Genomic DNA, 11,799 nt, shown 5'->3' on the forward strand with positions numbered 1-11,799 from the left:
GTCTCGAGGATATCATGAAACCATACATTGCCAACGTTGAAGGAATATCATAAATGTTTCATTGTTCTTCTATTTTATGTTGCAGACGTTTAGCATGGTTATAGCATGTTGAATGTTATAGGAATATTGTGTTATGAATTTGTTGACCAATTCATCAAATGATCTGATAGGAGGTGTAATTTTGGATAACCATTCCATTGTTTGTCCTCCCAAGCTTCTTGGGAATAACCTCATCAGATAGGTGTCATCATGAGCAAATTTAAGACTCATGGTATAGAATTCTCTAACATGATCATGGGGATCACTTTTTCCATCGTACTTGTCAAATTTAGGTATGTCTGAGTTTGGAGGAAAAGGGATCATGTGCAATCTTCTGTCAAAGGGATAAGGACAAATTTCATTTAATGAGTACCATACGGTCATCCCTTGTTGCATGTCTTGCATTTGTCTTTGTAACATTTGCATTTGTTGAGTAAGGGCAACCAAAGGTGCATTGTTTTGCCGAGGGAAGATTTCTTCCCTTGTATTGATCTTGGGTTGAAATGGTGTATGGAACGGTATGTTTTGCTCGGGGATGCCTTTCTCAAGGATTTTTTGCCCTAGTGTATGTTGTTCTAGTATGTCTTTCTTGGGGATATCTTGTTTAGGGTCGCGTGTTTCCCCTTCTCATTGTCATTCTTGATATTCATAATGTTGAGGTCTCGTTCTAAACATGTCTGTGTCAAAGTCTTTAGGGAGTTTGACCCCTTTACTTGTGAGCATGAGCAAGTATTTTTCCTTGTCATTTTCCATGAGTCTCTGCACAAGTTTTTGGAATGAAGCACTTTCTTGGCATTCCTGAAGAAGTTCTTTAGAAATTTCAGTATCCTCTAGATGTGGACCTTCAAAAGGATTTGATAACCTTCGATTCATACTGGATTTTTCTTGTGCCCCACTTTGTTTGTTTTGTTGAGAGCGAGTAATAGGCATTTTAGTAGAAACTTTCTGTGATGAAGGGGACAAAATCCTCTTTGATATGTTGTTCAGGAGTTGGTGGTTCAAGTTGGGGTGTGTTGTAAGTGATGCACTCATCGGGCAAGAATGCCAGATTGATCTTTCCTCCATGGTTTATGATTTGATTAAATACAGATTTTTGACAATATGCCCTAGTCTTTAAAGGCTCTTTATCAAATTCATTGGATTTGTTTTGGATATAAAGTTTGACGTGATGAAGGAATGTTCGATGAGATTTGAAGAGTTGACAATTGATGTATAAAAATTTGTTTCTTTTGATAAATTTGGAAAAACTTGGTTGTTGTTTCTTCAACGTGGTGCTACTATAAATATTCTTTCTTCTTAGAATATGGGGATTAGTCATGCATAAATGATTAATGGTTTCCTTTGAATTGTTTTGGATTCAGTTGATGTTGCTTTTGAAAACTCAAGTTTTACTTTATCAAAGTGAAGGTTTAGATGCCCCCTCATGACAAAGCGTGTCAAATGATATGGATAAAGTCTCCTGATATGGAAACTTGATTTGACAACCTGAGGTTTTAAACAAGTGTTTTTGAGATAAAATCCGCGAGATGATAAAGGACCCTTTTGTCACTTGTGATGATGTTTCCTGATTTTGATAGGATAGATATGTTTTATTGTGCAACCAGTTTTGGATTTTTACAACTTTTGTTTGACACAAATTTTGCTCAAGAAATAGTTTTTAAAGCTCTGTTTTTGATACTCTGTTTTGATGAAAAATGATGCTGATGAAAAGAGGTTTCCAAAAATGTCTTCTAAGTTTCCAAAATTTTCCACTATTTTGCCCCCTGTTTTTCTGGGTTTGGTCACGTGCTAAAACAGAGACGGGATGCACTATAGAAATTTCTTCACGTGCTAAGTAAAAGACCACATGTGCTAAGCTGCCCCCAACCACACACTAACTATTTTAGACTGCTAAATTTGTTTTCTATTTTGCTCGAAAATTTATGTGCTAATATGGGTTTGCTATGTGCTAACTGTTAAACTTTATGCACTATTGTTTGACTCCTACATGCTAAGCTAATGTTTCAACGTGCTAGGTTGTTTCCCGGATATGCTGACTATTTAATGCTATTTTGAAATTTTGGTAGAACACTACTGTTTCAACTAGACGTGCTAACTTGATGTTCTGATGTGCTAACAAAAGTACCACACGTGCTAAGAAGTTGCTCTCACGCTCCTGATTTTTTCCTTTGGTTGGTTTTTGCAATTTTTGGATTTTTGTTATGAGTTTTTTAGTTTTGATAGATGATTTTCTGAAGTAATAAATGTAAACATAGCACCAAAGAGACAACCATTTTTCTTGATCTAACAAAAAGTGTATGTTCTGCAAGGATGTTTTCAAATCCCCAATGTTTTAACAGGTTTGGATACAAATAATACACTTCAAGAAGACTCTTTATTCAAAGGTCATAAGTAACATCATAGCCGACTAATCTTGATACTTCATCAGCTCAAACAACCATGTCACCCCCTAGAGGGCGTCGATTTTTTTGCCTTTTGCTAGAAATTAACTTGAAGTAAATTACTTCATAATTGAGAAGTTATCTTGGGAGATATGTGGTGAGCGATCTTGGGGGTGGATTCTTCCCCACCTTTGCACTATGATATTACAAATGTCTAGTTACTGACTTGGCTCAAGGTTTCTATTTCTATGGTTTGTAATCAGGCTTCCTGTTCAGTCGTTAGTGATAAACTCCCTCAGGAGGCTTCCCAACATTTAGAAAAAAAGGCTTTACGTATCTCAAGGATAATGGGGGAAGGCTAATCGCTGCACGCAACCGTTGAAAAGGACTTTCATCACTTTCCACTTTTGATTATAGTGGGTTGGAACACTTGGCGTTAAACTCGTTTCCCACTTAGGTCGTTCCCTTCACACTGGCCATAAATGGCTTTAAGAGTTGATTTCAACTCCTCAGAAAGGCAAGCCTGCTAAACGATTGTAAAATGCTTGAAATGATTGAAAGCGTAAGAGTAGTCTGGATTTTTTATCACCTAGTTAAGGGGAGAGAATATATCTTCTACTTTCAAGACAAGGCAATCAAGTTGTTCTTTTTAATCTTTCAAAGCAATGATTTGTTAATCCTATATGGAGATGTTGCTCCATGAAAACATGGTGTTCTTTTTAACTTTTCAAGGCAATGATTTTCAGATTTATTGAAAATAAATGGTCAACAAAGTAAATCCGATGTTTCGTCAATAAAGTAAATCGCTTCGAAAGGGCAAGATCTTCCCTCTTTAAGTTTGTAAATTACCTTTGGACTTTGTGCGATTCTTTACTTTGCCAAAATTAAAGATGAATCCTTTTATGCACCAAAGGATGGTGGAATTCTTTTTAAGCCTTTTGATTTGTAAATTTGCTCTCCTAGAAAAGCAAAAATGATGGTTTTTGTTGTTCTTTTTAAAGCCTAAAACAAAGTGATTTCAATTTTATCTTTTAAACAAGAAATTAAAAGAGTTCAAACTTTTAACTAACTTGGCTAAGTTAGTAAAAGAAAATTCAAACTATTTTAAATCCTAACTAAAAAAAATAAAATGATCTCCCAAACCTGCAAGAAACTGTCAGTAATCCTGCTGTAGCATCCTAAAATTGTGACACTTGCAATTTCGACTGACTTGCAATTTCGACTGCATTTGGGTCTTCACGATGGCGATGCAACACGGAACCTGAATGGAGACCCCGAAACTTGTTCATGACATCAAAAACTGCATTTTTCAGCACCCTGGCCTGATCCTCCTTGCACCCTGCTGTCCCTGGAGGTGGGACCATGGTGCCCAGTGCCCTGGTCCCCCAGGACCATGGTGCCCAGCGCCCTGGTCCCCCAGGACCATGGCGCCCAGCGCCGTGGTCCCTGGCCCTATTTTGGGCCCGGTCTCTTTTGGGGCTTCGGGTCTTTAAGTTTGCAAATTGGAAAATATTGTTTCCTGGTCGGCCTAAGGTTGGGAAAATCAGTCTATCAGCCCTAATTGACAAGTATATAAACTACATTTCCTCTCCCATTTGGGGAGGTCAAAAAAAGGACATATGTGTGCAAAAGGCGAAAGTGATATTCAAACATTCAAGCATTCAAGCATTCAAGCATTCCTTCAAGCAATTGAGCATTCTAAGTCTCCATTCAAGGCTAAGTGTTGAATTCAAGACAAGGATTCAACCATTGAAGAGGAGATCACATACGACATACAACATACTACATACATTACACCTTCGCATGTAAGAATACAAACATTCTTACAACAAGGTATCAGTACTTGTTTACATTACAAACATTTACATTTACAGCATTCTCATTTCTTGGTTAATTCCAAAACCGGGGTTTGACCTAAAGGCAAACCCCTCATCCCTAACCCCCCAATCGTCCTCTCTTTTCTGTGTGTAGGTTGCAGGTATGTGGCTGTAATTGAAGATCTGGAATCCTTGTGCAGAGACGAACAGATCCCCCTTCGTTTCGCGGATTTTTCGGAGGACCGTGTGCATGCCGGGCGCCATCATCCCGTCAAATTTTGCTCAAATTTGCAGAATAGCATTGTCTCAACATTTTACTGCTAATTCCAGGTCTGCAGCTTCATCCCATATCCCTATCTTTGTTTATCAGCGAATCTTTCCTACTTTGCATTCATTCTTAGTTCAATCTTTCTATCTACATTTTTTACAAAAGAGGGTATCCTTGCTATCACAACCCTTGAAACTCATTTAGAACCCAATCTTGCATTGCGTGGGATTGGATCTTGTGGGTTTCAACCCCTCTTTTGAATGTAAAGTCTCTCCTAAGTGAAAACCATCAACCCTAGTGACTCTCCCTTCTCTCTCCTTGGAGTTGGGGAGGGGAGAACAACTAGGGTTCGATTTTTCCGCTTTACACCTGCAAAAACAATAAGTAAAGTAGTTAGCAAAACACTGGCTTTGTGGACTTCTACAAGTCTAAATCTGATTTCTATTACAAAGTAAATTTTGTTCTTTGTCTATGATGCACTATAGGACAAACTGTACGTGCTATAGAATGGGTGAGATGCGCTATCAAACAGACCCGATGCGTTAAGCTATTTTCCAAAAGTGCTAAACTAGTTTCCAGATGCGCCACGCTATTTTTCTCCCGTGTCGAGATCTATAGCAAAATATTAGAAATATAATGTGGTAAGGAAAATACTTTACACGCTACAAGATGGACCCAACATGTTGAACAGTAGGTGGGATGTGCTAGACTATTACCTAGATGCACTAGGGAATGTTTTCCACATGCTGATTCTTGTTTCCCGTGGACCTGCAAAAGTGGTTAAATTCAAAAACCAATTTGATATATGGGGTGGGGCCCCATGGCACACGCCATAAATGTATGCGAGAAAAGTGGGTCGATAGAACTTGAAATGTGAAAAATGGAGTTCTAGGGAGCCTTGCTCACACACCCACAGGACTTCTTGGTGCAAGCTAGGGACTCATGAAGTATGGCTCAGCTTCCCAAGGTTGGTTCCATGGTTCTCTATCTCACAAGGTCCCTCAAAACAATGTCTTTTTCTCTTAGATCACTGAGAAAAGTGGTTTAGGGATGACAAATGCGAGAACGAGGGATGCTTTGTTTGATTTTAAGTTGAAATGTATCCTAATCTATACATGATCCTATAAATGCAATAAACTAGTTTATAAGATGACAAGATTAGTAGCAAGATTATCCTAGCATGATATACTAGTCTATGATTAAGCTAGATGATAAGGAAAATACTCTAAACATGCATATTTAGATTAATTCGTATTGAAAAGAGAGGCTAAATGATGAGCACAAATGATATATTAAAGCTTGGATGGATTTTAGTATAAGTATGATGCTAAAGACTTGGATCCCTCAAAAATGGAGGAATGAGAGCTCTATTTATAGCAAAAATAGGGCAACGGATGGTCAGGATTGAAAGAGTTAATCAAGGGCTAAGTTTGAAAGTTGGGAATTGATGTTTACAATTGGCACCAATGAAATGGTGACAATTTTCAACATAAGGTTGGTTGAGAGGAGATGTAAGAAGCATTAAATTCTTGAGAAGGCCTCATGGTTACCCTAGGGGTTAAGGGTTAAGGTTAAGTTAGGGTTATCCATTGGATAAAGCTTTTGTCCAAAGGATAAACTCTTGTGCAAAGGTTTAAGGATAACCATGGTCAAAGCAATAAATGCTTGATGAGACCCTTGGGTTACATGGAGGTTGAGTTTAGGGAAATTCTTTAACCATGCTAGAGGGTTGAGTTAACCATTAATGGTTATGAAGATGCTGGGGACAAATTTGTAATAGTCCTTCCAAATTTGGGGGTATTCAACAAGTTAGCTTGTTGAATGGATAAAGGCTTTAATGCTTTTAGAATACTTTACTCCAAATTTGAGAAGTGACCTCCTCAAATTTAGGAAAAAGGGATAATGGATAGGTTTGGGCTAATTGATTAGGATTAGATGGATTCTAGAAGAAATTAGGAAGAGGGTTAGGATGCAAGTGGGAGGTGTAGGATTTTGCAAGTGGATGAAGGGATAATAGGCTTTAATTGAATAAAATAGATTTAATTCAATTTGGTTGCAATTGGAGAAATTAAATAAATTAGATTTATTCAATTTAGGATAACTATTTTAATTAAATTTGAATTTAATTAAAAAGTGGATAGGGGATTTAATTGAATAAAATGATTTATTCTATTAAATGGAAAAAGAGGTATAGTGAATTTAATTGATTAATTTACTTAATTAAATAGAGGAATGCAGGTAATTTAATTAAATTGGATTTAATTAAATAGAGAAATGAACATTAAATATTCATTTAGGAATATGGTCATTTTTATATGTCTACAATTATTAATCTTGATTAAGAGATGGATAAAAATGATCTTCATGCTAAGAATGTTGATTTAAGTGATGAATATGAATATGTTGATGTTGACAATGATATATCTAAATAATTTCATAAGCATTAATCTTAGCTCCTAATAATAAACAAAGTGATCCATCATTAGAGCATGGTCCTTGTTTGGAACTTGTGATAGCTCCATCTATTGTGCTTGAAGTTTCTCCTCTTTCATATTTTCCACCATCCCAAAATAATGTACAACAAGAAGGAGTGGTGGATGACTTGCTTGATTAGCTTCATTTGTGCCATGGATCCTCTCTCTCTCTCTCTTGCTTGTTCATAACCTTATTCTATTTTTTTCTCAATTCTTCTATTTGTTGGCCCTAGTGTTGTCTACTTGAGGATGATGCAAAGCATTGAGATCTATTTTGGTCTCTCCCATGTTGACTCAAAAGATACATGTGCCCTTCTTCCATAGTGGTTCTACATTCTTTGGGGGATGAGGATAATTCAATACAAATATATAAATGTTATACATTATTTATCATAAGAGCATATTGACTCTAGAGTTAAGTAGAACACTCATGCATTTTATGTTTTATGATCATTATCCTTTGATTTGTCCTTCTTGGAGGCATATCATTGTTATAACATGATTGTCTTTTGGATGATTGTATACTACCCTAAATCAATTGCTCCCATTGTGGTGTATGCAATCAATTTAATGTGGGGGAATACACTCCACTCAATGTTTCTCTCTTTACATTTCGATACTCAAATTACTTAGTGAACTTATACTTTTTCTTTGTAATTTTTGGTATTTTTCTTTTCTTGACTCATAATAAGTGAACCTTACTAGGTTAACAGTTTTGGTTCTCTTTCGCTTATGACATCCCTTTTATCTTGATCTAGAAGTTGCAAGATACCTAAAGTCCACTGGGGGTTTGGTGTGTCTTGCCTCTTTAGCATCTTGATGAAAGTATTTCAATGTGAACCTTGTTAGGCCCAATATGGAAAGCTAATGTACTGAGAGGGGAGGGGTGAATCAGTACTTCAAATCCTTTTATCAACAATATCTTTACTGTTATGCATAAACCAAAAACTACTGTAACATAACATAAAGCTAAAACAAATAAGTAACAATCATACATGATTCACTCCATAACACATATATTTTGGTCATGCAGAAACTCTTGGTTAGAGAGAAAAACTGCGGTGGGGATGGCACCCACAAATTCACTACTGCAATAATAAGGAGTGCTCGGTTAGAGCTACATATTTATTTGTTTCTGATAACTTACCCTATTAGGGCTAACAAGATCTATTAGATCTACCTTGCTAAAGGATTTTACAACACTTTATATAAATGTTGCACCTGGTAAGAGGATTTACAATTTATAGACTTGATTAGAGTCTTTTACCCTATTAAAGGTTTCTCTTACAACTTCAAAATATTACAATAAGATTTTACAAATATCTACAACTTTACATCTGAAATGCTATAGCAGATTCTATATGCTCAAAATAAGATTACCTTGTCTATAGCATACCTTGGTAACTCATAAAGTAACTCGGTAAACCCTTCTATTTACTCTGTTCTTTGACTATTCTCTAAAAACCTTCTCGGTGACCTCTGTGTCTCTATAATAGTCATAATACTCTGTGATTTCTCATGTATCACATAAGTCTTGCTTCATACACATATGCACACACATTTCTCTCATTCACATATATCTCGAACCCTAAACTCATGTTGTATAAATAGATTTCTTATGTTAGTGATCTGATTCATTGCTTCGATCTTACAAACATGATTTCTTGAATGAATAACCATGCAAAATATTTCATTGGTTAGATGACCTAAAAATTATACAAAATCTATATTTGCAATTTCCAATGCGATAATGGTTCTATGTGCCTCGATCTTGTTACATGTTTTCATATGTGTGTCCAGGTTCAATGAATCTAGTAACACATTTCACTTAGTGTATATCAACTCGGTAGACATGAGATAACACTTGGTAGATAGCTCGATGTATACTGGGCTTTGTGACTGTTTTCCTTCTGCAACCGACCAGATTGTTCATACCGACTAAATATTTTAGTAGTAGTAACCGACTAGAGTATATAGAATGACTTTGGATATAAAACTAATGGTAATTTGATAAGTAGTAACAATCTCCCCTTTTGACATTAGTTGAGATGTTTGACAAAACTACTTTCAAAGTCATTACTAAAAAATTTGTATACTTTACAAAATTTGACTAAACATACAGTATATACATTAGTCAATGAAATAGTATAATCAAATATACTCCCCTTATCAATATGCTGTACAAAACTCTGATTATGTGTGCTTGGTGATCAATACTCTGTAATCACTATTCTTTCCTCTGTTCACTGCTCGGTTCACTGCTCTTGGATACTCTACTTATTCTGCTCATTCTGCTTGGTATACTCCCCTTGTATACTATACTTCAGTTGTTTGATACTTTGAAAACTATACACTCCCCTTGTGTACTTTGATGCTATATATACTCTAATGATATAATGATATACTCCTCCTTTTTGACAAACATCAAAATTTAGTTACCATTTGGAGGTGGCAACTGATCAAAAATGGATTTGTACTTTGTCTTGGCTTCGGTGAGAGTGACAGAGAGTGCATCCTTTACATTGTCCATTAAAGAATTTTGTGCATTAATATCAGCCAATAATGAAATTAAGCCATCTAAAGTGCTTCCCTCTTGTGTAGTAGAGAGGTAAGTGGCTCAGTTGAGCTGTTCTTAAATGGATGAAAGATGAGGAGGGAATAATGTTTGAAGTGTCATTATGTCCATCCTGATCTTGTGTTCTTCATTCCTCAATTCCAATTGTTGAGTCATGAGACATTGTAGCTTAGTATAAAAATTCTAAACTGAATTGGGCTTGGGGGTCAACTTATTTGAGAGATCGGTGATCTCTTTCTCAATTGCTTCTATTTTATTCTTAATTTCCTTAATGAATAAAGAAAATGTGGAGAGTTTTTGAAATAATAAAAGAATGTGCTTGAGTTGAGGGGACAGCTCAAAAATAAATTTGACAAGTTTTACCTTGCCAACAACAATGGATTTTTGTACTTCCTCTATCATTTTAGCAGTTAGCTCCTTGTCTTTTAGTTTGCTCAAGTATTCGGATGCATCTACTCTAGATGTCTCAATCTGATTTAGGAGTTCATCCAATTGAATATGGATGGCTGCATCAGTTGATACTCTAGCTGAAGGTAGCATATCTGATAGTAAGGTCTTTACCTTCTAAAGTGCTTTATTCTTCTTTTGTATGGCCAGTTGCTTCTCTTGTTCAGCCTTTGCTTTGCATAGTTCACCGAATTCAGTGAGTTCTTGCCCTTTCAATTTGGAGATGTCTACATTGGGCAACACTATCGGTTTCGATAAATCTATTTTGAAACTATTCTTTTTCAATTTCTTTTCTTTACCTTTCACCAGGTGAACCACTACAATAGCTTGAGAGGCTTGAGGATCCTCAGTAGGTTGCTTGGTAGAGACAAAACTTTGGTCAGTTTCTTTAGCCTTGGTAGTGTCCTTCGGTGTCTCGGTGCTTGGTGTCTCAGCTGTAACATTTTCTATGCTAGAAGGTGCTTAAGAGGTTTGTTCTTGTGAAGTACCTTTTGCTGTAGACTTTTGACCTTTGGTACCTTCATCTGTATCCTGAGGAGTTTCGGTTGTAGTAGGTCGATTGATTGGTGGGTAAGGCTAAACTTGTTCCAAAATAGATTCACTAGAGACAAGTTTTGCATAAGCATTGCCTTCTATCATTTCTTGTTTAGGTGCCTCTGCATCCATGATATCTTCATCTATTTGAATGGTGTCAGCAGGGTCTTGCTCGGTGACATCAGGCTCTTGGTCTGTGACATCGACTATTTCCACTGTAGATTGTTCACCAGCATTCTTTCTTCAAAAGATGTCCTTCCATTGCTCTTTTGTTTCCTTCTCCACTTCTATATACAGGCCATTCATCAATTTCAAGGCCTTTTGTTTTACTGTAAATTGTGTTTGGTTGTTTGTCAAATGTTCTTTTATTTCATCAACCGACATATCAGGAAAGAGATGCACTAGACTTCTTTCTCTGATTTGTTTCTCTGAGTCTAGGGCATATTGCCATCTGGTTTCAATATGTGCATATAATTCCTTAGGAATAGAATTACATACTTCTATGGGATGACTCAGAATTTTAGAAGTGTGCAAATGATAGCTTCTTCAATTTGCCTCTTTTCATCAGCAGATCTGGATTCATATTTGACAAATCTGAATCCACCAAATCCACCATATTCCTTCAGATTATTACAAAAAATTTCTACACTATGTACATCTACCTTCTTGCTTTTCACAATCTAAAATTTACTTGCATCTTTAGATTCGGTATCACTTGACTCTTTTGGCAAAATGAGTCTCTGAGTAGATTTCTTGTAAGTTCTAGTTACCTTAGGAATGGCAACAGTCTTTTGTTTCTTACTCGGTGATGCAGCAGATGCCCTTGTTTTAGGTCTCTTTGTTGGAGGTGTCGGTAGGGCCATTGAAGTGTCATGTTTCTTTCTCTTCAACACTTTTCCCTTAGGCAATTCGGTGCTAAGCATTATGGCTACTTCTTGGGCTTTTGTCTCCTCTTCGGTGATGGCTAGAATGCCTTTGACAGGTGTGGAGGAAGACTCTTCTCCGAATTTCTCATTTAATGCCTTAATCATCTTTGATGCCTTCCTTGTAGCTTTGGGTACTACAATGCTCATCTTTACTTTTTCTTTCACCTCTTCATAGGTTCCATACCTCAGCTCGGTAGTATGCCTTGGTAGTGTAAAAAATGCATCGATTTGTTGTTGTGTGATATCAAAATCAATCTCGTAACCCATAGGTGACAAAGATTGAGCCCTCGGTTCCACAACATTCACATAACAGTAATTAGTGTCAACTTCAAAACATA

The sequence above is a fragment of the Cryptomeria japonica genome, chromosome 10, assembly GCF_030272615.1.
Source record: "Cryptomeria japonica chromosome 10, Sugi_1.0, whole genome shotgun sequence".
In the NCBI taxonomy this organism is placed as follows: Eukaryota; Viridiplantae; Streptophyta; class Pinopsida; order Cupressales; family Cupressaceae; genus Cryptomeria; species Cryptomeria japonica.